Below are 21,686 nucleotides of genomic sequence, written 5' to 3' on the forward strand. Positions count from 1 at the left end.
CTTCTTATGACAACATTTGCTGCATCCCAGAGGTTTTGGACTGTAATGTTTTCATTTTCATTACTTCCATGTATTTTTTTTTTGTTTTTTCCTTAATTTCCTGGTTAACCCATTCATTCTTTAGTAGGATGTTCTTTAATTTCCAAGTATTTGTGTTCTTTCCTAATTCTTTCTTGTGGTTTATTTCGAGTTTCACAGCATTGTGTTCTGAAAATATGCACGGTATGATCTTGATCTTTTTGTACTTGTTGAAGGCAAATTTGTGACCCAGTATGTGATCTATTCTGTAGAATGTTCCATGTGCACTTGAGAAGAATGTGTATTCTAGTGCTTTAGGATTAAATGTTCTGAATATATCTGTTAAGCCTATCTGGTACAGCGTGTCATTCAAAGCCATTGCTTCCTTATTGATTTTTTGCTTACGTGATCTGTCCATTGTTGTAAGTGGGGTGTCAAAGTCCCCTATTATTATTGTATTATTATCAGTGAGTTTCTTTGTGTGTGTGATTAATTGATTTATATATTTAGGTTGTCCAATTTGGGGACATAAATGTTTATAATTGTTAGATCTTCCTGGTGGATAGATTCCTTAATTATGATATAATGCCATTTTTCATCTCATGTTAGTCTTTGTTTTAAAAACTAGTTTGTCTGATATTAGTATGGCTACCTTGGCTTTCTTTTGGCGACCATTATCATGATAGATGGTTCTCCATCCCCTCATTTTTAATCTACAAGTGTCTTTAGGTCTAAATGAGTCTCTTGTAGGCAGCATATAGATGGGTCTTGTTTTGTTGTTGTTGTTGTTGTTTTGTTTTGTTTTAAATCCATTCTGATACTCTATGCCTTTTGATTGGAGCATTTAGCATGTAGAGTGATTATTGAAAGATATGAATTTAGTGCCATTGTGTTGCCTATAGAGTTGGTGTTTCTAGTGATGTTCTCTTGTCCTTTCTCGTCTTTATTGCTTTTGGTGTTTTTTGGTTTGTTTTGTTTTGTTTTTTTCTCCACTCAGAAAGTCCCCCTTAAAATTTCTTGCAGGGCTGGTTTGGTGGTCATGAACTTCTTTAGTTTTTGGTTTCCTGGGAAACCCCTTATCTCTTCTTTCATTCTGAATGATAGACTTTCTGGATAAAGAATTCTTGGCTGCATATTTTTCTGATTCAGAAATATTGAATATATCCTGCCACTCCTTTATAATCTGCCAAATTTCTGTGTACAGATATGCTGCAAACATGATCTGTCTTCCTTAGTAGGTTAAGGACTTTTTTCTGCAAAACTTGATGCTTTCATGATTCTTTTTTTTTCTTTGTCTGTGCATTTTGTGAATTTGACTATGATATGCATTGGTGATGGTTGGTTTTTGTTGAATCTAAGGGGAGTTCTCTGTGCCTCTTGGATTTTGATGTCTGTCTTTCCCTGGATTAGGAAAGTTTTACTGCTATAATTTGTTCACATAAAACTTCTGGTCTTTTTTTTCTTTCTTCATCTTCTGGGACTCCCATTTTATGAATGTTATTCCTCTTCAATAAGTTGCTGAGTTCTCTAAGTCTTTATATTGTGATATTTTGCCTTTATTTCTCTCTTTTTTCCTGCTTCATTATTTTTCATAATTTTATCTTCTATGTCACTGATTTGCTGCTCTGCTTCGTCCATCCTTGCTGTTAAATCATCCATTTGAGATTGCATCTTGGTTAAAGCATTTTTAATTTCAGCCTGACTATATTTTAATTCTTTTATCTCTGCAAAAAGGGATTCTCTGGTGTCCTTTGTGCTTTTTTCATCCCCAGCTACTATTCTTATAATCGTGGTTTTAAATTTTAGTTCAGACATCTTACTTATACCTGTGTTGAGTACATTCCTGGCTGTCATTTCTTCGTATTCTTTATTTTAGGGGTGAATTCCTCTGTCTTATCATTTTGGAGGGGAAAAAAGTTAATACAATAACAAATTAAAATTAAAAAATTAAAATCAAAACAAAACAAATGAAGTAAGCTAGATCCTAAGTGTGTTTAAGTCTGCTTTTTGTGAGAAGCTTGATAGAAGGGGAAAAAAGAGAAAGGATAAAATGTTAAAAAAAATAATTTAAAGATTAAAAAAAATAAAGATATAGTAAAGAAAAAAACAGAATAAAACATTTAAAAATTTAAAAAGTTTGCTCTCTCTGTATCCAAGAAAGAGAAAGAAAAGAAAGAAAGCAAAAAGAAAAAAAAAACATAAGCAAAAACATAAGCAAAGAAAATGAACAAAGAAATAAACAGAATGGAACCTTAATGAAGTTACATCCAGTTGCCCCTGGAACTGAAACTTTGCAGGAGGTGGAAGGGATTTGGTCTTCTGTGGGATGTGCCTGGAGGGCGCCGGTGGGTGGGGTTTGGTGTAAAGTCTCTGTTCTCCACTTGGCTTAGTTCAGTGGGGTCTATCCATGTGCATGTGCACTAGAAGTGAAAATGTCTTTTCCCAGCTTTCTATTCTCTGGCGTGGGAATTTGTGTCCCCGTAGACACATAATCAAGCACCCTTCCTATGTCTCAGGCTTCTGTCATCTCCCCACCTTTACCCTGTCTCTGTCCAAGATGTCTGCTTGCCAAGTGGCACTTCCCTCCAGAGTTTTATCTCAGATGCAGCTTGGACCCACCCTGATTCTATGGGGGAGGGTCTGAGCAATGGCTGATGCTGGCTAGTCCCAGAAAACATTTGCACAATTGCATAGTGGCAGAGGCTCCGAGATTATGGTAAATAACAACACACAGCTGGCACCAGGTTTCACTGCACTCTGATATCTTTGTCTCAATACCAGCAAATGTGGCTGCTCTCTGGGGTCTGCTGGGACTTTTGCCCTCCAGGAGGCTGTATTGCCTCTCCCAAATGCACTCCAATCAAGAGAACCACGTCTCCCAATGTGGCACATGGACTCCTCAAACCACACTGCCTGCTCCTGAGGATTCACCCTACTTCCTAGCTGGAGTATTGCCAGGCACTGAACTCCAAAACTTCAAACTCTGTGCTCCACAGTTTGTAGAACCCTGGCAATTTTGAAATCCTCTCCTTTCTCCCCATCAATAGTTTTTGGGAAAAGACTTCTTGTCCAGTCCCCTGAGAGTGTTTTCACTCTTTTTCTCTCTCTTTCTCTCCAGCTACATTCAAGGGGAGTGCTTTTCTTGCATATGATTCCAATGTGCTGCACTTTCCCCCTTTCTCTTTATCTCTCTGTCTTCTCTCTGTGAAAATGGATCCCTATTTCCCATGGCTTCATGGCCTTCCTCTCCCCCACTTCACCTCTCTGCACCCCATACCTGCCAAATTCTCTGGCTAAAACTATGCAGATTGTTGCATTAATCTGCAGATCAATTTCCTAGGTGTTTAAAATGGTTTGATGGTGATCTAGCTGCATTTCACGGATGAGACAAGCTCAGGGTCCCCATACTACTGTACCATCTTAACTCTCCCTGGTGTCATGCATTCTATAACAAACTTGTAACAACACATATCCACCATCAGAGTATCATACAGAGCAGTGTCACTGTCCCTAAAAATCTTCTGTGCTCGCCTATTCATCTTGCCCTCCCTAAACATCTGTAGGCCTCTTATTTATTTATTTATTTATTTATTTATGTCTTCATAGTTCTTCCTTTTTTGAAGGCAATAAAATTTTAATGGTAAAATAACAAAACAATTCAAGAAAGAAGATATACATTATTTCTAGATCTGAGGAAGAGAGAAAGGAACTGGCATATGGACAGGTGGGCCACCACCATTCTCTCCCACTTATTCTACTTTATTCTGCTTCTTAATTCACATGTTCTCTATAAGGCTTCAAGATGTTTTCATTCTGCTTTCAGGCACTGGAACTGCATGGAGGTTGCATGGCATTGTCTGTGTGTGGGCCAGGTGGGCATGTGATGTTTTAAAGCATGTGATGTTCCTCGTACCAGAAACTCTCAGTTGAAGAGCTTTTAAAGTCCACTGAGATTCCAAAGAACTTTCCAGTTCATAGTTCTTTGGTTGATACAGCCCAGCCCCCTCCCTAGTTAGCTCAAGTCTATTTAAAATTCCCTTTCCTAGTTGAAAATAAATAGTTGGCTTCTTTGGAATTACTTTAGAAAAGGTGCAAGGTGGAGACATGTGGACAATGAGTTCAAACACTTGCCTCGTCCTGAGCTTCCACAGTGCCTGTATAGGAGATGTAGATCCACTAATCAATTTCCTCACTTGTATAACAAGCTAACTTCTCTTTTTTTTAATTAAAAATGTTTTTAAACATTTTTTATTTTTGAGAAAGCAAGAGCGGGGGAGGGGCAGAGAGAGGGAGAAACGATCTGAAGCAGGCTCCAGGCTCTAAGCTGTTGAGCACAGAGCCTGGCATGGGACTCCAACTCACAAACTGTGAGATCATAACCTGAGCCAAAGACAGGCACTTAGCTGACTGAGCCACTCAGGCGCCCCTCTATTTTTTTTTTTAATTTATTTTGAGAGAGAGAGAGAGCAAGCAGAGGAGATAGCAAACAAACATCCTGATCCTGAACCAGATTGCTGCTAACGATGGGTGGAACATTTTGGGAGGTTAGGGCCCCTTTCTGGTGAAGAAAAGGCCCCTTTAGTGCACATTGTCCTTGGATATTTTTTAAAACTTTCTTCTTAACTTGATCATGTGCTCAGATACTATCATATTAATAAGTAACCTTGAGAATTTTGCCCATATGTATAAAGCATAATGCACTTATAGGAGGAAGGATCACATTAAAGGAATAATACTCAAACTTGGAAGACTTTGAACTCTCATTTGAAGAAACAAAAAATTTTAAATATATTGTAAGATTGCTTTTATAAAGCAATTGTAACTCTAGTTACAATCAGCTCTGCAGGAATTAAATGCTGTTATATTGCAGAAAAAGGATGTTCAAAACCATTTGTTTCCCTAATAGGTGAAGGATATTTCAAACCACTTTTGTGTCTTTCTAAATATTGTTACACAAGAAATATTCCTCATTTCTACAGATAGCAGGCTTGAAAGTGTAGTGTGAGACTGTCTTGTAATATCCTCCTTTTATAGATAAGGAAACAGGTTGAGATTGAGATCTTTCCTGAGATTGTAGGCGTAAACACTGCAGCCCTGAGACTGGAGTCATGTCTCCTGAGTCCCAGACTTTTTATAATATACTGTATTTCTCTATTTGGGAGGAAGAAATTGTTAATTATTTGGTTTGTTGTTGTTGTTGTTGTTATTTTGTTTTTTTAAAGAGTCTAATACTTATAATATCCACCTTCATGGTAAACATAGTGTAAATATGCTAAACAATTAAAAACAAATTTATTTATCTAAATCTCAGTTAGGATTTAATATTAACAAGGGGGAAGAAAAGAGTACCAAATAATGGGTTTGGGATAATGTTATAAAAATATGTCTACCCTTGAAAAATCTCCAAATTTAATTATATAACATTTTTAAAGTCTCTCTTTTTTTAATTTTCTTTTTTCTTTTTTAAAATTTACATCCAAATTAGTTAGCATATTGTGCAACAATGATTTCAGGAGTCCATTCCTTAATGCCCCTTACCCATTTAGCCCATTTCCCCTCCCACAACTGCTCCAGTAAACCTCAGTTTGTTCTCTGTATTTATGAGTCTCTTCTGTTTTGTCCCCCTCCCTGTTTCTCCATTATTTTTGTTTCCTTTCCCTTAGGTTCATTTGTTTTGTCTCTTAAATTCCTCATTTGAGTGAAGTCATATGATTTTTGTCTTTCTCTGACTGACTAATTTTACTTAACATAATACCCCCCAATTCCATCCACGTAGCTGCAAATAGCAAGATTTTGTTCTTTTTGATTGCTGAGTAATACTCCATTGTATATATATACCACATGTTCTTTTTTTATATGAAATTTATTGTCCAATTGGTTTCCATACAACACGCAGTGATCATCCCAAAAGGTGCCCTCCTCAATACTCATCACCCACCCTCCCTCCTCCCCACCCCCCATCAACCCTCAGTTTGTTCTCAGTATTTAAGAGTCTCTTATGCTTTGGCTCTCTCCCTCTCTAACCTCTTTTTTTTTCTTCCCCTCCACCATGTACTTCTGTTAAGTTTCTCAGGATCCACATAAGAGTGAAAACATATGGTATCTGTCTTTCTCTGTATGACTTATTTCACTTAGCATCACACTCTCCAGTTCCATCCACGTTGCTACAAAAGGCCAGATTTCATTCTTTCTCATTGCCATGTAGTATTCCATTGTGTATATAAACCACAATTTTTTTTATCATTCGTCACTTGATAGACATTTAGGCTCTTTCCATAATTTGGCTATTGTTGAGAGTGCTGCTATAAACATTGGGGTACAAGTGCCCCTATGCATCAGCACTCCTATACGCGTTGGGTAAATTCCTAGCAGTGCTATTGCTGGGTCATAGGGTACGTCTAGTTTTAATTTCCTGAGGAACCTTCACACTGTTTTCCAGAGCAGCTGCACCAGTTTGCATTCCCACCAACAGTGCAAGAGGGTTCCCGTTTCTCCACATCCTCGCCAGCATCTATAGTCTCTTGATTTGTTCATTTTGGCCACTCTGACTGGTGTGAGGTGATATCCGAGTGTGGTTTGGATTTGTATTTCCCTGATGAGGAGTGACGTTGAGCATCTTTTCATGTGTCTGTTCGCCATCTGGGTGTCTTCTTTAGAGAAGTGTCTATTCATGTTTTCTGCCCATTTCTTTACTGGATTATTTGTTTTTCAGGTGTGAAGTTTGGTGAGCTCTTTGTAGATTTTGGATACTAGCCCTTTGTCCGATATGTCATTTGCAAGGATCTTTTCCCATTCCGTTGGTTGTCTTTTAGTTTTGTTGATTGTTTCTTTTGCTGTTCAGAAGCTTTTCATCTTCATGAGGTCCCAATAGTTCATATTTGCTTCTAATTCCATTGCTTTTGCGGATATGTCAAGTAAGAAATTGCTGCAGCTGAAGTCAGAGAGGTCTTTTCCTGCTTTCTCCTCTAGGGTTTTGATGGTTTCCTGTCTCACATTCAGGTCTTTATCCATTGTGAGTTTGTTTTTGTGAATGGTGTAAGAACGTGGTCTAGTTTCATCCTTCTGCATGTTGCTGTCCAGTTCTCCCAGCACCATTTGTTAAAGAGACTTTTTCCCATTAGATATTCTTTCCTGCTTTGTCAAAGATTAATTGGCCATACTTTTGTGGGTCTAGTTCTGGGGTTTCTATTCTATTCCACTGGTCTATGTGTCTGTTTTTGTGCCAATACCATGCTGTCTTGATGATTACAGCTTTGTAGTAGAGGCTAATGTCTGGGATTGTGATGCCTCCTGCTTTGGTCTTCTTCAAAATTACTTTGGCTATTCGGGGCCTTTTGTGGTTCCATACAAATGTTAGGATTGCTTGCTCTAGCTTCGAGAAGAATGCTGGTGCAATTTTCATTGGGATTGCATTGACAGTGTAAATAGCTTTGGGTAGTATTGACATTTTGAAAATATTTATTCTTCCAATCCATGAGCATGTAATACTTTTCCATTTCTTTATGTCTTCTTCAATTTCCTCCATTAGCTTTCTATACTTTTCAGCATACAGATCTTTTACATCTTTGGTTAGGTTTATTCCTAGGTATTTTATGCTTCTTGGTGCAATTGTGAATGGGATCAGTTTCTTTATTTATCTTTCTGTTGCTTCATTAGTAGGGTATAAGAATGCAACTGATTTCTGTACATTGATTTTGTATCCTGCGACTTTGCTGAATTCATGTATCAGTTCTAGGAGACTTTTGGTGGAGTCTATCGTGTTTTTTTTTTTATTTTTTTTTGATGTTTATTATTGAGAGACAGAGAGACACAGAGCATGAGCAGGGGAGGGACAGAGAGAGAGGGAGACACAGAATCTGAAGCAGGCTTCAGACTCTGAGCTGTCAGCACAGAGCCCGATGCGGGGCTCGAACTCACAAACTGCGAGATCATGACCTGAGCCGAAGTCGGTCGCTTAACCAACTGAGCCACTCAGGCACCCCAATCGTGTTTTCAATGTATAATATCATCTCATCTGCAAAAAGTGAAAGGTTGACATCATCTTTGCCAATTTTGGTGCCTTTGATTTCCTTTTGTTACCTGATAGCTGATACTAGCACTTCCAACAATATGTTAAACAACAGAGGTGAGAGTGGACATCCCTGTCGTGTTCCTGATCTCAGGGAAAAAGCTCTCAGTTTTTCCCCATTGAGGATGATATTAGCTGTGGGCTTTTCATAAATGGCTTTTATGATGTTTAAGTATGTTCCTTCTATCCCGACTTTCTCGGGGTTTTTTATTAAGAAAGGATGCTGAATTTTGTCAAATGCTTTTGCTGCATCGATTGACAGGATCATATGGTTCTTATCTTTTCTTTTATTAATGTGATGTATCACACTGATTGATTGGCAAATGTTGAACCATCCCTGTAGCCCAGGAATGAATTCCACTTGATCATGGTGAATAATTGTTTGTATATGCTGTTGAATTTGATTTGCTAGTATCTTCTTGAGAATTTTTGCATCCATATTCATCAGGGATTTTGGCCTGTAGTTCTGTTTTTTTACTGGGTCTCTGTCTGGTTTAGGAATCAAATTAATGCTGGCATCATAGAATGAGTCTGGAAGATTTCCTTCCCTTTCTATTTTTTGGAATAGCTTGAGAAGGATAGGTAATATTTCTGCTTTAAATGTCTGCTAGAATACCCCTGGGAAGCCATCTGGTCCTGGACTCTTATTTGTTGGGTGATTTTTGATAACTGATTCAATTTCTTCGCTGGTTATGGCTCTGTTCAAGCTTTCTATTTCTTCCTGTTTGAGTTTTGGAAGTGTGTGGGTGTTTAGGAATTTGTCCATTTCATCCAGGTTGTCCAGTTTGTTGGCATATAATTTTTCATAGTATTCCCTGATAATTGTTTGTATTTCTGAGAGATTGGTTGTAATCATTCCATTTTCATTCATGATTTTATCTATTTGGGTCATCTCCCTTTTCTTTTTGAGAAGCCTGGCTAGAGGTTTGTCAATTTTGTTTATTTTTTCAAAAAACCAACTCTTGGGTTCATTGATCTGCTCTACAGTTTTTCTAGATTCTATATTGTTTATTTCTCTATTATCTTTATTATTTCTCTTCTTCTTCTGTGTTTGGGGGTGTCTTGCTGTTCTGCTTCTATTTCCTTTAGGTGTGCTGTTAGATTTTGTATTTGGGATTTTTCTTGTTTCTTGAGATAGGCCTGGATTGCAATGTATTTTCCTCTCAGGACTGTAATTGCTACATCCCAAAGCATTTGAATTGTTGTATTTTCATTTTTATTTGTTTCCATATATTTTTAAAATTCTTCTCTAATTGCCTGGTTGACCCATTCATTCTTTACTAGGGTGTTCTTTAACCTCCATGCTTTTGGAGGTTTTCCAGACTTTTTCCTGTGGTTGATTTCAAGCTTCATAGCATTGTGGTCTGAAAGTATGCATGGCATGATCTCAATTCTTGTATATTTATGAAGGGCTGTTTTGTGACCCAGTATGTGATCTATCTTGGAGAGTGTTCCATGTGAACTTGAGAAGAAAGTATATTCTGTTGCTTTGGGATGCAGAGTTCTACATATATGTGTCATGTCCATCTGATCCAATGTATCATTCAGGGCCCTTGTTTCTTTATTGATCGTGTGTCTAGATGATCTATCCATTGCTCTAAATGGTGTATTAAAGTCCCCTGTAATTACCACATTCTTATGAACAAGGTTCCTTATGTATGTGATTAATTGTTTTATATATTTTGGTGCTCTGAATTTGGTGCATAGACATTTATAAATGTTAGCTCCTCTTGATGGATAGACCCTGTAATTATTATATAATGTCCTTCTTCATTGCTTGTTACAGCCTTTAATTTGAAGTCTAGTTTATGTGATATAAGTATGGCTACTCCAGCTTTCTTTTGACTTCCAGTAGCATGATAGATAGTTCTCCATCCCCTCACTTTCAATCTGAAGGTGTCCTCAGGTCTAAAATGAGCCTCTTGTAGACAGCAAATAGATGGGTCTTGTTTTTTTTGTTCATTCTGATACCCTATGTCTTTTGGTTGGAGCATTTAGTCCATTTACATTCAGTTTTATTTTAGAAAGATATGGGTTTAGAGTCATTGTGATGTCTGTAGGTTTCATGCTTGTAGTGATGTCTCTGGTACTTAGTGGTCCCTCCAACATTTCACTCACAGAATCCTCCTTAGGATCTCTCGTAAGGCTGGTTTAGTGGTGATGAATTCCTTCAGTTTTTGTTTGTTTGGGAAGACCTTTATCTCTCCTTCTATTCTGAAGGACAGACTTGCTGGATAAAGGATTCTCAGCTGCATATTTTTTCTGTTCGTCACATTGAAGATTTTCTGCCATTACTTTCTGGCTTGCCAAGTGTCAGTAGATAGATCCGTCACAAGTCTCATCAGTCTCCCTTTATATGTTAGAGCCTGTTTATCCCTAGCTGCTTTCAGAATTTTCTCTTTATCCTTGTATTTTGCCAGTTTCACTATGATATATCATGCAGAAGATCTATTCAAGTTATGTCTGAAGGGTGTTCTCTGTGCCTCTTGGATTTCAATGCTGTTTTTCTTTCCCAGAAAAGCTTCCCTATCAGGAAGTTCTCAGGTATGATTTCTTCCCGTATACCTTCAGCCCCTTTCTCTCTCTTCTTCCTCTGGAATCCCAATTATGCATATATTATTATGTTTCATCGCATCACTCAGTTCTCTATTTCTCCCCTCATACTCCTGGATTTTTTTATCTCTCTTTTTCTCAGCTTCCTCTTTTTCCATAATTTTATCTTCTAATTCACCTATTCTCTCCTCTGCGTCTTCAGTCCTAGCTGTGGTCGCCTCCATTTTATTTTGCAGCTCATTTATAGCATTTTTTTAGCTCCTCCTGAATGTTTCTTAGTCCCTTGATCTCTGTAGCAATAGATTATCTGCCATCTTGTATACTTTTTTCAAGCCCAGAGATTAATTTTATGACTATTATTTTAAATTCATTTTCTGTTATATTGCTTAAATCGTTTTTGATCAGTTCATTAGTTATCACTACTTCCTGGAGTTTCTTTTGAGGAGAATTCCTCCGTTTCTTCATTTTGGATGGTCCCTGGAGTGGGGCAGAACTGCAGGGCTCTTCCTCTGTGCTGTCTGGAGTAACTTGCATTGGTGGGCAGTGCAGTCAGACCTGATGTCTGCCCCCGGCCCACCGCTGGTGCCACAGTCAGACTGGTGTGTACCTTATCTTCCCCTCTCCCAGGTGCAGGACTCTCTGTGGAGTGGTGTGGCCCCTGTCTGGGCTGCTTGCACACTGCCAGGCTTGTGGTGTTGCTTTGATGGGATCTGGTGTATTAGCCAGGGTGGATACGCAAGGTGCTCACTGGTGGGAGGGGCAGACTCAGCTTGCTTTCCCTTCAGTCATCTGCTTTGGGAGGGGCCTTGTGGCACTGGGAGGGAGGCAGACCTGTTGGAGGGATGGATCCACAGAAGCACAGTTTGGGTGTTTGCGCAGTGCAAGCAAGTTGAGTGTCGGGAACTGGTTCCCTTTGGGTTTTGGCTGGGGGATGGGTAAGGGAGATGGTACTGGCCAGTGCCTTTGTTCCCCACCGATCTGAGCCTTGTCCTCTGGGGCTCAACAACTCTCCCTCCCATTGTCCTCTAGCCCTCCCATCTCTGAGCAGAATTGTTGACTTATAGCATTCCAGATATTAAGTCCTGTTGGCTGTCAGAACTCATGCAGTCTGGCCCTCTGCTTTGCAAGCCAGACTCGGGGGTTCTGCCTTGCCAGTGGGGCTGCCCCTCCACTGCCCCAGCTCCCTCCCGCCAGTCCATATAGCGTGCACTGCCTCTCCACCCTTCCTACCCTCTTCTGTGTGCCTCTTGTCTATGCTTGGCTCCAGAGATTCCATTCTGCTAGTCTTCTGGCAGTTTTTTGGGTTATTTAGGCAGATGTGGGTGGAATCTAACTGATCAGCAGGACGTGGTGAGACCAGCGTCCTCCTTTGCCACCATCTTCCACAGTCCTCCTGCCCACATGTTCTTTATCCATTCATCCATCGATGGACATTTGAGCTCTTTCCATACTTTGGCTATTGTAGATAATGCTGCTATAAACATGGGTGTGTGTGTGTCCCTGTGTCCCTTTGAAACAGCACACCTATATCTCGTGGACAAATGCCTAGTAGTGCAATTGCTGGGTCATAGGGTAGTTCTATTTGTAGTTTTTTGAGGAACCTCCATACTGTTTTCCAGAGTGGCTGTACCAGCTTGCATTCCCATGTTAATTATTGTTAATTTCTGTTCTCAATGCAGCCATGACCAATGTATGCATGGTCCACAGTATAGGGACTCGTGCTTGCTGGCTTCCTTTCTCTATCTTTAGCAAAAGAAATGCTGAGTGGAATAGCAAACATTATATGAACTGCCCTTCCAGAAAAGATATCTGCAACATATTAAGCATGTTCTGGCTATTTCTATGTTCAGTGCATCCATGTCACATGGGACTTGATAAGAGGGTCCTTCCAGAGTGAATATTCTGGGATCTGTGATGCCTTCCTCCATATATAAGATGCCATGTATCCAGAGGGAATGTGCCTCATCTAGGCTTTGCCTTTTCCTGAAGAGGCTGTTTACTTTCAACAGACTACAACCTCATGATTTCTGTCTAAGCAGCATTTACCTAGGAGACCCTATTTGAATGCCGGAGTTTATTAACCATGTTCTTTTATCATCTGTATTTGCTTTGCTATCTGGAGCCTTGTTGACCCTGGAGAGACTGTCCCTTTAAGGGCTAGTCAATTCCTAAAGATAGTAACCCCAGGAGTGCACCTGGAAAGTGCAACCAATCCAGAGCCCACACTCCAATTTACCTGCTTTATCAGGCTCTAGTACTCTAGGTCACTCTATACCTGCTCTACTAATTCCAGGACCAGGTGCCAAACAACCAGGGATGGCTCTGTGTCTCAGACCCTGTTGAAATGATTCAAGCCAGCTAATAAAAAATCTGCTTACCCTGCCTTACCTGTTCCTTCCTTCAGAAGCTACAATAACATGTTTCCCCCTGGCTTCCTGCACCTCCTGAACCACTGTGATGCTTTCCCATGTGTCCCTGCATGATGTGGCATGCCCCTCCTCTGGAGATCTGTGAAAAACAAGCTATCTTTTCAAAGGTAATCACATCCAAATCTGTTGGCCTTATTATACTCCAAATTTTCTATTAATACATTATACTTGAGAACATAAGAGACGACAACATTCAGATTGGCAAATTATTTGCCCTCACACTTGGGTAGTTTATGTGCCAGACCAGGCTCAACCTGGGGCATTTTATACCTTTCAGGCAGGTTTCTCCTCTGGCACATTTGACTGAACCTGATCAGCCACACTTCTGATCATCCCCAAAGATGACTTTTCTGAAAGAGGGAGTTTACATATAAGCCAAGTTCTAGTACAAAGGGGAAAAAATCATTTCAAAATCTACTCTAGTCGGCTTTCTCCACTTTTAATCTCCTGGAGTGGTAATTTAAATTCTTTCTATTAATGTGCAATAATAGGGTGGGGGCTGAAATTCTAACCTGAGTCATCCTGTCTCCACCCTGGACTCAGGTGCCTGACATGAATAATACCCTCCCTCTCCATTAACTTGAAAAAGCAGCTGCCAAGCTGTGATCACAAGCAAGCTGTAGGACAGAACTGACCTGGGTTCAAATGAAGGTAAACTACTGCTTGTTCTTTCTTGCAAAGGGACAAGGAAGTGGACAAAGAACATGCATGGGTTCCATGGAGTAGGCAGATAAAAGAAAGTTAATAGTGTAAGCAATGGGACACACAAGCCTGGCTTAGAATCCTCACTCCCGCTCTGATTAGCTGTATGATCTTAGACAAATTAATTAACCTCTCTGAGCCTCAGCTTCTTTGTCAGTAAGATGAGAAAATAAGAGAAAAATGAGAAGTAACATTTTCTGAGCAATTTTGATGTGCCATTTTTTCAATGCTTTCTATTATTAGTTAATTGAATAATACTTAAATGTGATGTAGGTCCCATTGTATGGATGAAGAAACTAGGTGAAGAAGTTAGGATGCACATCCACGCAGCCTGCTGTGTTCAGGAGTTCAGGCCATTTCATGACCATGACAACATGTATGTAGAATAATGCCAGCCGGTGGTCAGCATCCATTGCTATCATTGACTGGTAGAGACTGAGTAGAGCTATTCTTATTCATAAGCAACAGCTGTTAATGCTTTTTGGGAACAAAGCTGCTCTCACTTGTGTGGTTATACTCAATGTGCCAATTCCTCCTCCTTATGGTTTCTTTCCAGTCTTCTTCCCCAGAGCTAGAGGGGAAGGAGCCTGGATCCGGTAACTCCTCCTACTATGAGTTCACTGAGGGAGAAGAGTTCAGACCTGGCTGGGAGTGGGGCAGTGATCCTCATATCCTGACCCCAAGATACGTCTGGAAATCCATAAGCATTATCCTCAGCCATCCCTGTCCCTAATGTGCTCCAGTGTCCCACAGCCATGGTCTCATTGCAAAAGCTGTCTAACTGGTTCTCAAACTCTTCCTTGCCTTCATTCAACCTTAGGTTCACACTTGTCCTCTCAGTCATGTCTCATTTGAGAAGCTGTTCTCATGAAGAGGTATGGGGCATGGAGAGTTGAATCTCAGAGGGAGGAAGGTTGAGGAGAGTGATGTGTGATCAGCTCCATCACCAATCCAGGGTAACCATTGTGGGTACTCAGGCTCAGTCTCATCAGGCGCTTAGCAGTATCTTCACAACAGAGGCTGGGCTGACGCTGACCAGAAAGATGGAGCTATATGGAAGGCATGGGGATGTCATCCCACATGGGCACAGCAGAAATGGAGTGGAAAACAAAAGTCCTGTGACTTGTAACATAAGCTCATTCTTCCAAAGTTGTGGATATTGTGGGGATATGGTGACAAATACATAAAATAAAGATTCTCTACAAGCTGGATTGATGGTATCGGAGGTTCAAAGCCCAGGAGGAGGAACTTGGATTTGACCTGCAGCCCCACCACCTCATTTGCACTTGTGGCATCCATCCTAATGGTTCTGTTGGGGCTTACATCTGTGACCAGGCTAAATTCATGATAGAAGGTACAGCTGAATGCTCAAGGGCCCTGCACTTTCAGGGCATTGCTTCAGAATAGGTGGTTAAATTGGTAGTACCTGGGCAGAAACACCAATGCCTGTAATTTTCTAGCTCCATCCTGGCCTTGAAAATTGAAAGACTAGGGGCGCCTGGGTGGCTCAGTTAAGCGTCCGACTTCAGCTCAGGTCACGATCTCACGGTCTGTGAGTTCGAGCCCCGCGTCAGGCTCTGGGCTGATGGCCCAGAGCCTGGAGCCTGCTTCCGATTCTGTGTCTCCCTCTCTCTCTGCTCCTCCCCCGTTCATGCTCTGTCTCTCTCTGTCTCAAAAATACATAAACGTTAAAAAAATTAAAAAAAAAAAAGAAAATTGAAAGACTCAATTTCTGCTAGTTAGTACAGATTGCTGATCAGATGAGTTAGGAGAATTAGGAGATACCACTGGAGAGCCATGTGAAGAAATCAGATTTTGGGAAGTTGAATCATATTTCAAATGCACTGTGTAAGCCATCTGTTTAAAGGTTGCCTTCTAGAAAATTCTCTTATAATACTGAGGAATCATTTCACAGAATAAGTAGGAGCTCATTCCTAAACATAAAACCTACTGCCATCAGCTAGATTTTCCCAAATCTTTAAGAGTTTCCAGATGTGACATTATATAAGCTTTTCAAAAACGACTCAAGGAGTAAAAAATAATTGCAAAAATATGGAAAAATTTCTTATTGCTCCTTTTCTTATTAACAAGATAAATCATAAACTTAAATTAGTTGAATGAGTGAGAGATGGTGCCCTGATGCCTTTGAAATTGTCCTAGATGGAATGGCAGGGTGTGTTAAGGGGGAAAACACAAACTCACTTTGTAAAGGACAAAGCTGTGGAAGATAAAATCTTTGGAGTCAGCAAAGATGACTTTGATGGGTTTGATTCCCAACTTCACCCTAAATAGCAAGTCGATATTGGGCAAGTCTTATAATCCTGTGAACCTCAGTTTATTCAACTGTAAAATGAGACTAGTATTTCTCTTATAGGCTTACTTTGAAGATTTTGATCAATAACCAATAAGAAGCGGTCAATTAATATTAGTTTTCTCCTTCTCCCTTACCAAACATGTTTTAGATGAAACAGCAGAAAGGGGCACAGGGTCACCTAAACATACCTCAGCTTCTCTGTGATGAGGAAGGGTACACAGGCAGCCAGTACAGGGTGCTCCTTCCTGCACCTCTAGCATATTTTTATTTTCTTCTCCCTTGTCCCTTGCTGGCCAGATTAAATGAATATCCCACCTAGTAAATGCTTCCAAAGTACACAAAAGACAGTGAAGAAAAAATCACAGCTATAAAAGGATTAAACGCTCCTAATGTTTCTCAGTTTTCTTTGTGAGGTGAGTTCTGGCCTTGTTTATTGCCTCCATATCCTCATATGTGAAATGGCCTCTGAGATGTTTTTAATTTTGAGCTTTCTATGATCTGTTCTCACTTGCTCTCCTGCCTAGGTGATGTTCTAAGCCCTTTAGCTCTTTAACTCACTTATCTTGATAACAACCCGTGAGGTAGTCACCATTGTTCCCCCCTTCACAGATAAGGAAACTGAGGCATAGAGGGATGAGTAATGTGCTCAACATCATAGAATGAGCAAGTGGCAGAGTGGGATCCAGGCCAAGCAATCTAGATCCAGAGTTTATGCTCATTCTGCTGTGTGCCTTTCCACCAAAGTCAAAATAAGAAAACTAAAGTCAGAGAGGCTTGGCTTCATAATATTGCCCTAAGCAGGGTATTTGAACCACAGTTTCTCTTGGAGAAAGACATGTGGCCCATGGACTCCTTTAGAAATCTCTACTTCCCTTGTTTTTCTGATGAAACAGATATTTCATCACTCATCTTTTGGTCTTGGGACTGTGCATTTGGCTTTAGATCCTGAAAAACAAATTTGGTGGGAGTAGGATAACATTGGGAAGGGGCTGCATCCACACCTGGGGCTTTGTATGGGCAGAGCCCGGGGAAAACACAGTTGGGTTTTCTGAGACAACAGTGCACAAAGGGATTAGTCAGGCAAGGCCAACACAAAGTGGTCAGATGGAATTGAAGGTGGCTTCTCAGGATCCTAGGAAGCAGTCTACGTGGGAAGCTAGCCTGAGTGGCAGTCAGCCCCAGGAAGTCCATATTCTGACCTGTAGCTGGATACCATGAATAAAACCATTGCAAGAGGGTCTTGTTCTCCACTCCATTGGCAGTGCAGTACAATGCCTGAAACATACTGAGCATTTAGTAACATACGGAGCATTAAGTAACAGGAGGGCTGGGACCCAGGATGGATCCAAGATCTAAAGAAGAACAGAGGATCGAGGGAGGTACTGAGACAGGACTGTATGGACATTTGCAACAAATTGCTATGTGGGCACTGAGGACATAGGAATGATGAGGCTGGGCCTCTTAATCTGGGGTCTAACTGGGTGACAGTTTCCAGATCCACTGAATGGTGAAGCCAAAGTTTTTGTTCATTTTCTTCTTTAAAATTTGCTCAAAGACTGAAAGCATAAGGGATCTGCAGCAAGCAAATACAAGGCACCAAACATAGGTAACTGTAGAGGGCAGAGTAGAAGAAACAATGCAGGGCCTGACACTGCCAAGCCTTCTTAGGTGGCTTGGCACCAATAGGTTGGTAGGAAGTTGATGGAGCATTCATGGTAATTTTTACCTACAAGCAATAAGCATAACAGATCCCAGGGAAACCTATATTTGAAAGACTATTTTCGTATTATAGAAATCCTAAAGAAGCCATTAATTGATCATTAGTGACTGGGTAACATCTATAATTAAAAACTATAGTGGGGTGCCTGGGTGGCTTAGTTGGCTAAGTGTCTGACTCTTGATTTCAGCTCAGGTCATGATTTCACAGTCATGAGATCAAGCCTTGCCTTAGGTTCTGTACTGAGCATGAGCCTGCTTGGGATTCTCTCTCCCCTCTCTGTCTGCTCCTCCCTTACTCACGCACACACATGCTCTCGCTCTCTCTCTCTCTCTCTCAAAACAAATAAATAAATATTAAAAAGTAAATAAAAGTATAGTTAATAAGTTTGAAATAAATTTAATAGTCTTGGCCAATACTTATAAAAAATGAAACAATGACACTAGGAAATATCTATGCATTGTACATAGTAAGATAGACTATTTTTTCATGAAAGTTTTGCTTCAATTTATAGAGTCATCTGTGTGTTTCTACTGAGTTGTGCTCAAAATGTATTTATGGCTGTGGATTTTAGTTGAAACAGGTTGAGAGTCATTCCTCCAAGCATTTGCTGAGAGCCTGTGATGAGTCAGATTCTATGCGATGAGTGAGGGCTTTCAAAGCTCAGTTCTGCTCTAGGATAACCTTGGTGGACAGAAGGAACTGATACATGTTCAGTGTTCTATCAAGGGAAAGAAGAAAACATCATAGAGACATGAGGAACAAAATGATGGGCATTTCAGGATGGATAGGAGTGCTGGGGAAGCCCTAGCAAAAGGTTGACATTGTATATTATACGTATAGTTTACATGTTCACTACCTTCCAAACATTCTGATTGCATCAGATCTGATGCCATTCCCTTTGAGTTGACACCTAGTATGATCTCACCAAGACCCAAGAACTAGAACTGTCTGGGAATTAAATTGATGACTGTGGCATCACAAAGACATATTTTGGGAGCTACATTAAATTTTTCTTATAAAACAACATCAAATATCTGCTTGTGCTTGAAGAAATTTAAACAAATGTCTTGTACGAATGTAGTGTTCTCTTTTGTCATTTTATGTTTTGCAATGGTGTTAAGAGTCTCTGACTCAGGTAATGTGGTAATGTCATATCTTTGCTTCCAAATAAATATGCTACCAAAAAATGACTTCTGTTTCACAACTAATGTTACTCAATCTCTGAACCTGCCAAAAACACAGTGTCAGTAGTCTTTCATACTGTGTAAGTTTTGCATGCCATCCTAATAACCCTCCCAAAGAAACCTTCAGGACATTTAAGACTAGCTCATCAGTTGTGTTTTCTGGAAGTACGTGTGAGTGTGAAAATTGGAGCTGTCAATAGACTGAGAAAGATTACAACAATGGAAATGCAGTCTATGGGTGTGGTTAAAAAGATGTATATGTGATACCAAACACATGGATTAAGTGTCACCATCCGCAGAACATGAAACCTCACCCATCTATTCGCCAAGGGACAGATAGCCACTTCTAACTGGTAAAATGTTGTCTTTGGTTTAGAATATTCCTTAATGGGTTGCTTCTTCAAAGCAAAGAAAGGGGCTCAAGAACTTTAAGGGCATTTTGGTATATTTAGAAATAAATTAGTTTGTAAGTTTATATAAACATATACATTATTTTGTAATAGTCATTTATAGTCTGACTTTCTGAATTGTGGCTGTTTCATACAGGCTGTCTTCCAAGTGACTGTCACTATGGTACAATTTTGTCATCTGGGTTTAGTCAAAAGGTTTTTCAAGGGGGGGGTCATAAATTTTTACCAACTTTTTATCATAGAAAATTCTAAGCTAAAAAATGGAGGTTGAAAGAATGGTACAATAAAAACACATTTAATTTCTGTCTAGGTTCAATGATTGTTACTATTTTGGATATTTATGTACACACACACACACACATATACATATAATATACATATAACTACATATAAATACATATAATTAATACTTATGATTTAAATAAATATATTTTTAATATAAAATAAAAATTTAAATAAAATCTTCATATCATGATTATAAAGTATTAAATTATAGGCATGATGAAGACAGACAAAGGAATTAGGGTTAAGACAATGCTTTATGATTCTAATAATGCTGGAAACATGGCATTTATACTGAGTAAAAAAAAGAGGATGGCAGGCAGGGGTGATAAAGGGCCAGAAAAAGGAGGGAGGCTCTTTGTTCCTCTGAGGTTGAATATCACTGGGATCATAGGTTCTGGAGGGAATTAGGGTGACAGTCCAGTTTGAAGACTGGGATGCTTGAACTTGAGATTATGGATGAATAACAACTATTGATATGACAAAGTCTAGGGCATAATTAGGAGATAAAGTTGAGAACATAATCATTATATGAGAAAACCAAGAGACCAAGGTATTAGAAGGATTTATGTGGATGTAAATAAACATCACAAAGTGTAAGAACAGAACTAGTGTTGAAGAAAGTGAAGGTGACTTATTTTTTGCTTGTTGGTTTGCTTTTTTTGTTTTTAGGAAAGAGTGAGAAAAGAATAGAATGGAGTGAGAAGAAAAGAAGACATACTCTGCAGTCCCAATGGTATGAGAGGTAATGGGATAAAAAAAAAAAAAAGCGCCACCTCGGAGACAGCCAGGAAGGGACATTGTGGAAGGGGCAGCTTTCCATGAGAACAAGGTGAAAAGAGCGTTCAGCATAGCTTTGGAAATCACTTTTGAAAAACAATATAGTTTTTTGTTTGCTTTCTTTTACAATTCAATGGATTTTAGTATATTCACAGAACTATGCAACCAGTTACCCAACAAGAAACCCTCTACTCATCAGTAGCCCTTTCTTCTGCCAGACCCTAGCTCCATGCAACAAGTTAATGGAAGATTATGCAGTTATTAACTTTTTTGGTGAATAGTATAGAATTATGGGGAACTGCTTGAGAAAGCATAAAGAAAAAATCCAGAATACAAAATTCTTCACAATATTCCATGCAATAACTCCATGCAATAATTATTGCAACCATATAGCACATGAATAGATACTGTCAAAGTGAAGTGAAATATAAAAAATATATATATACTTTTTGCATGGTGGAGTTATTATCTCTGAAAATAAAATGCCTATGCTTTTTACCTTCTCAACCCTGACCTATATGTATGATATAGGACATATACCCAGAACAATATTGTCAATGGTCTGCTGGATCTAATTGAATATCCATTTTCTCATCCCAACTCATTATGTCTCAAACCCAGTTAACTTGTGCCATACTTGCTCCTCTTGGAGTTTATAGCATCTCTTAAAACTGGAGAAGATTATGTGACCCCCTTCCTCCCCACCTACCATATGCAATTTGAAACAATTTAAAAGCTAAAGCATAAAGTAAGCATAAGAAAGTCTAAGTTTCCCAACATAGCACTTTGGATGTTTTCTTCTAAATTGCTGATTTATTTTGTAAAATATTGCTGCTTTCACTTTGCTGGTACCGCTGAACTCATGAGTAGGCTGCAATGCCCTTTATGTAACTTCTTCATTCAGTAATTATCGTTGTTCTAGGAAACCACACTTGAAAATTGGAAGTATTTTCTCTATTGTATTTTCTTTATTCCCTATATCCAAATACATAAATGAATCAGCTGATTCTTCTTTTCAAGCATCTCATGCTTTAAAAGGTGTTTTTCCTTGTCTTTATTCACATGGACACCACCCTAGGCACACTCTCCTCATCTCAGCCCTAGGTAAGGAATCACTCTCTTCCCAATCTTCCACCTCTTTTGGATCCAATTCAATATAACTCCTCCAAATGCTGCCTTTAGCATCTTATTCCATGGCTCAAGAACTTCCAGTGACTTTCCAAAAG

General features: G+C 39.5%; 1 long non-coding RNA gene across 1 annotated transcript in view; it reads left to right on the forward strand.

Moving 5' to 3' along the window:
- Window positions 1–21,008, forward strand: part of LOC128315665 (uncharacterized) — a 38,366-nt gene extending 17,358 nt beyond the window's left edge. The window contains exon 3 of the long non-coding RNA XR_008298674.1: window positions 20,353–21,008. This is a non-coding gene — a long non-coding RNA (uncharacterized LOC128315665). The remainder of the gene's footprint in view (window positions 1–20,352) is intronic.
- Window positions 21,009–21,686: the final 678 nt, after the last annotated feature.

The sequence above is a fragment of the Acinonyx jubatus genome, chromosome B2, assembly GCF_027475565.1.
Source record: "Acinonyx jubatus isolate Ajub_Pintada_27869175 chromosome B2, VMU_Ajub_asm_v1.0, whole genome shotgun sequence".
Lineage (NCBI taxonomy): Eukaryota > Metazoa > Chordata > Mammalia > Carnivora > Felidae > Acinonyx > Acinonyx jubatus.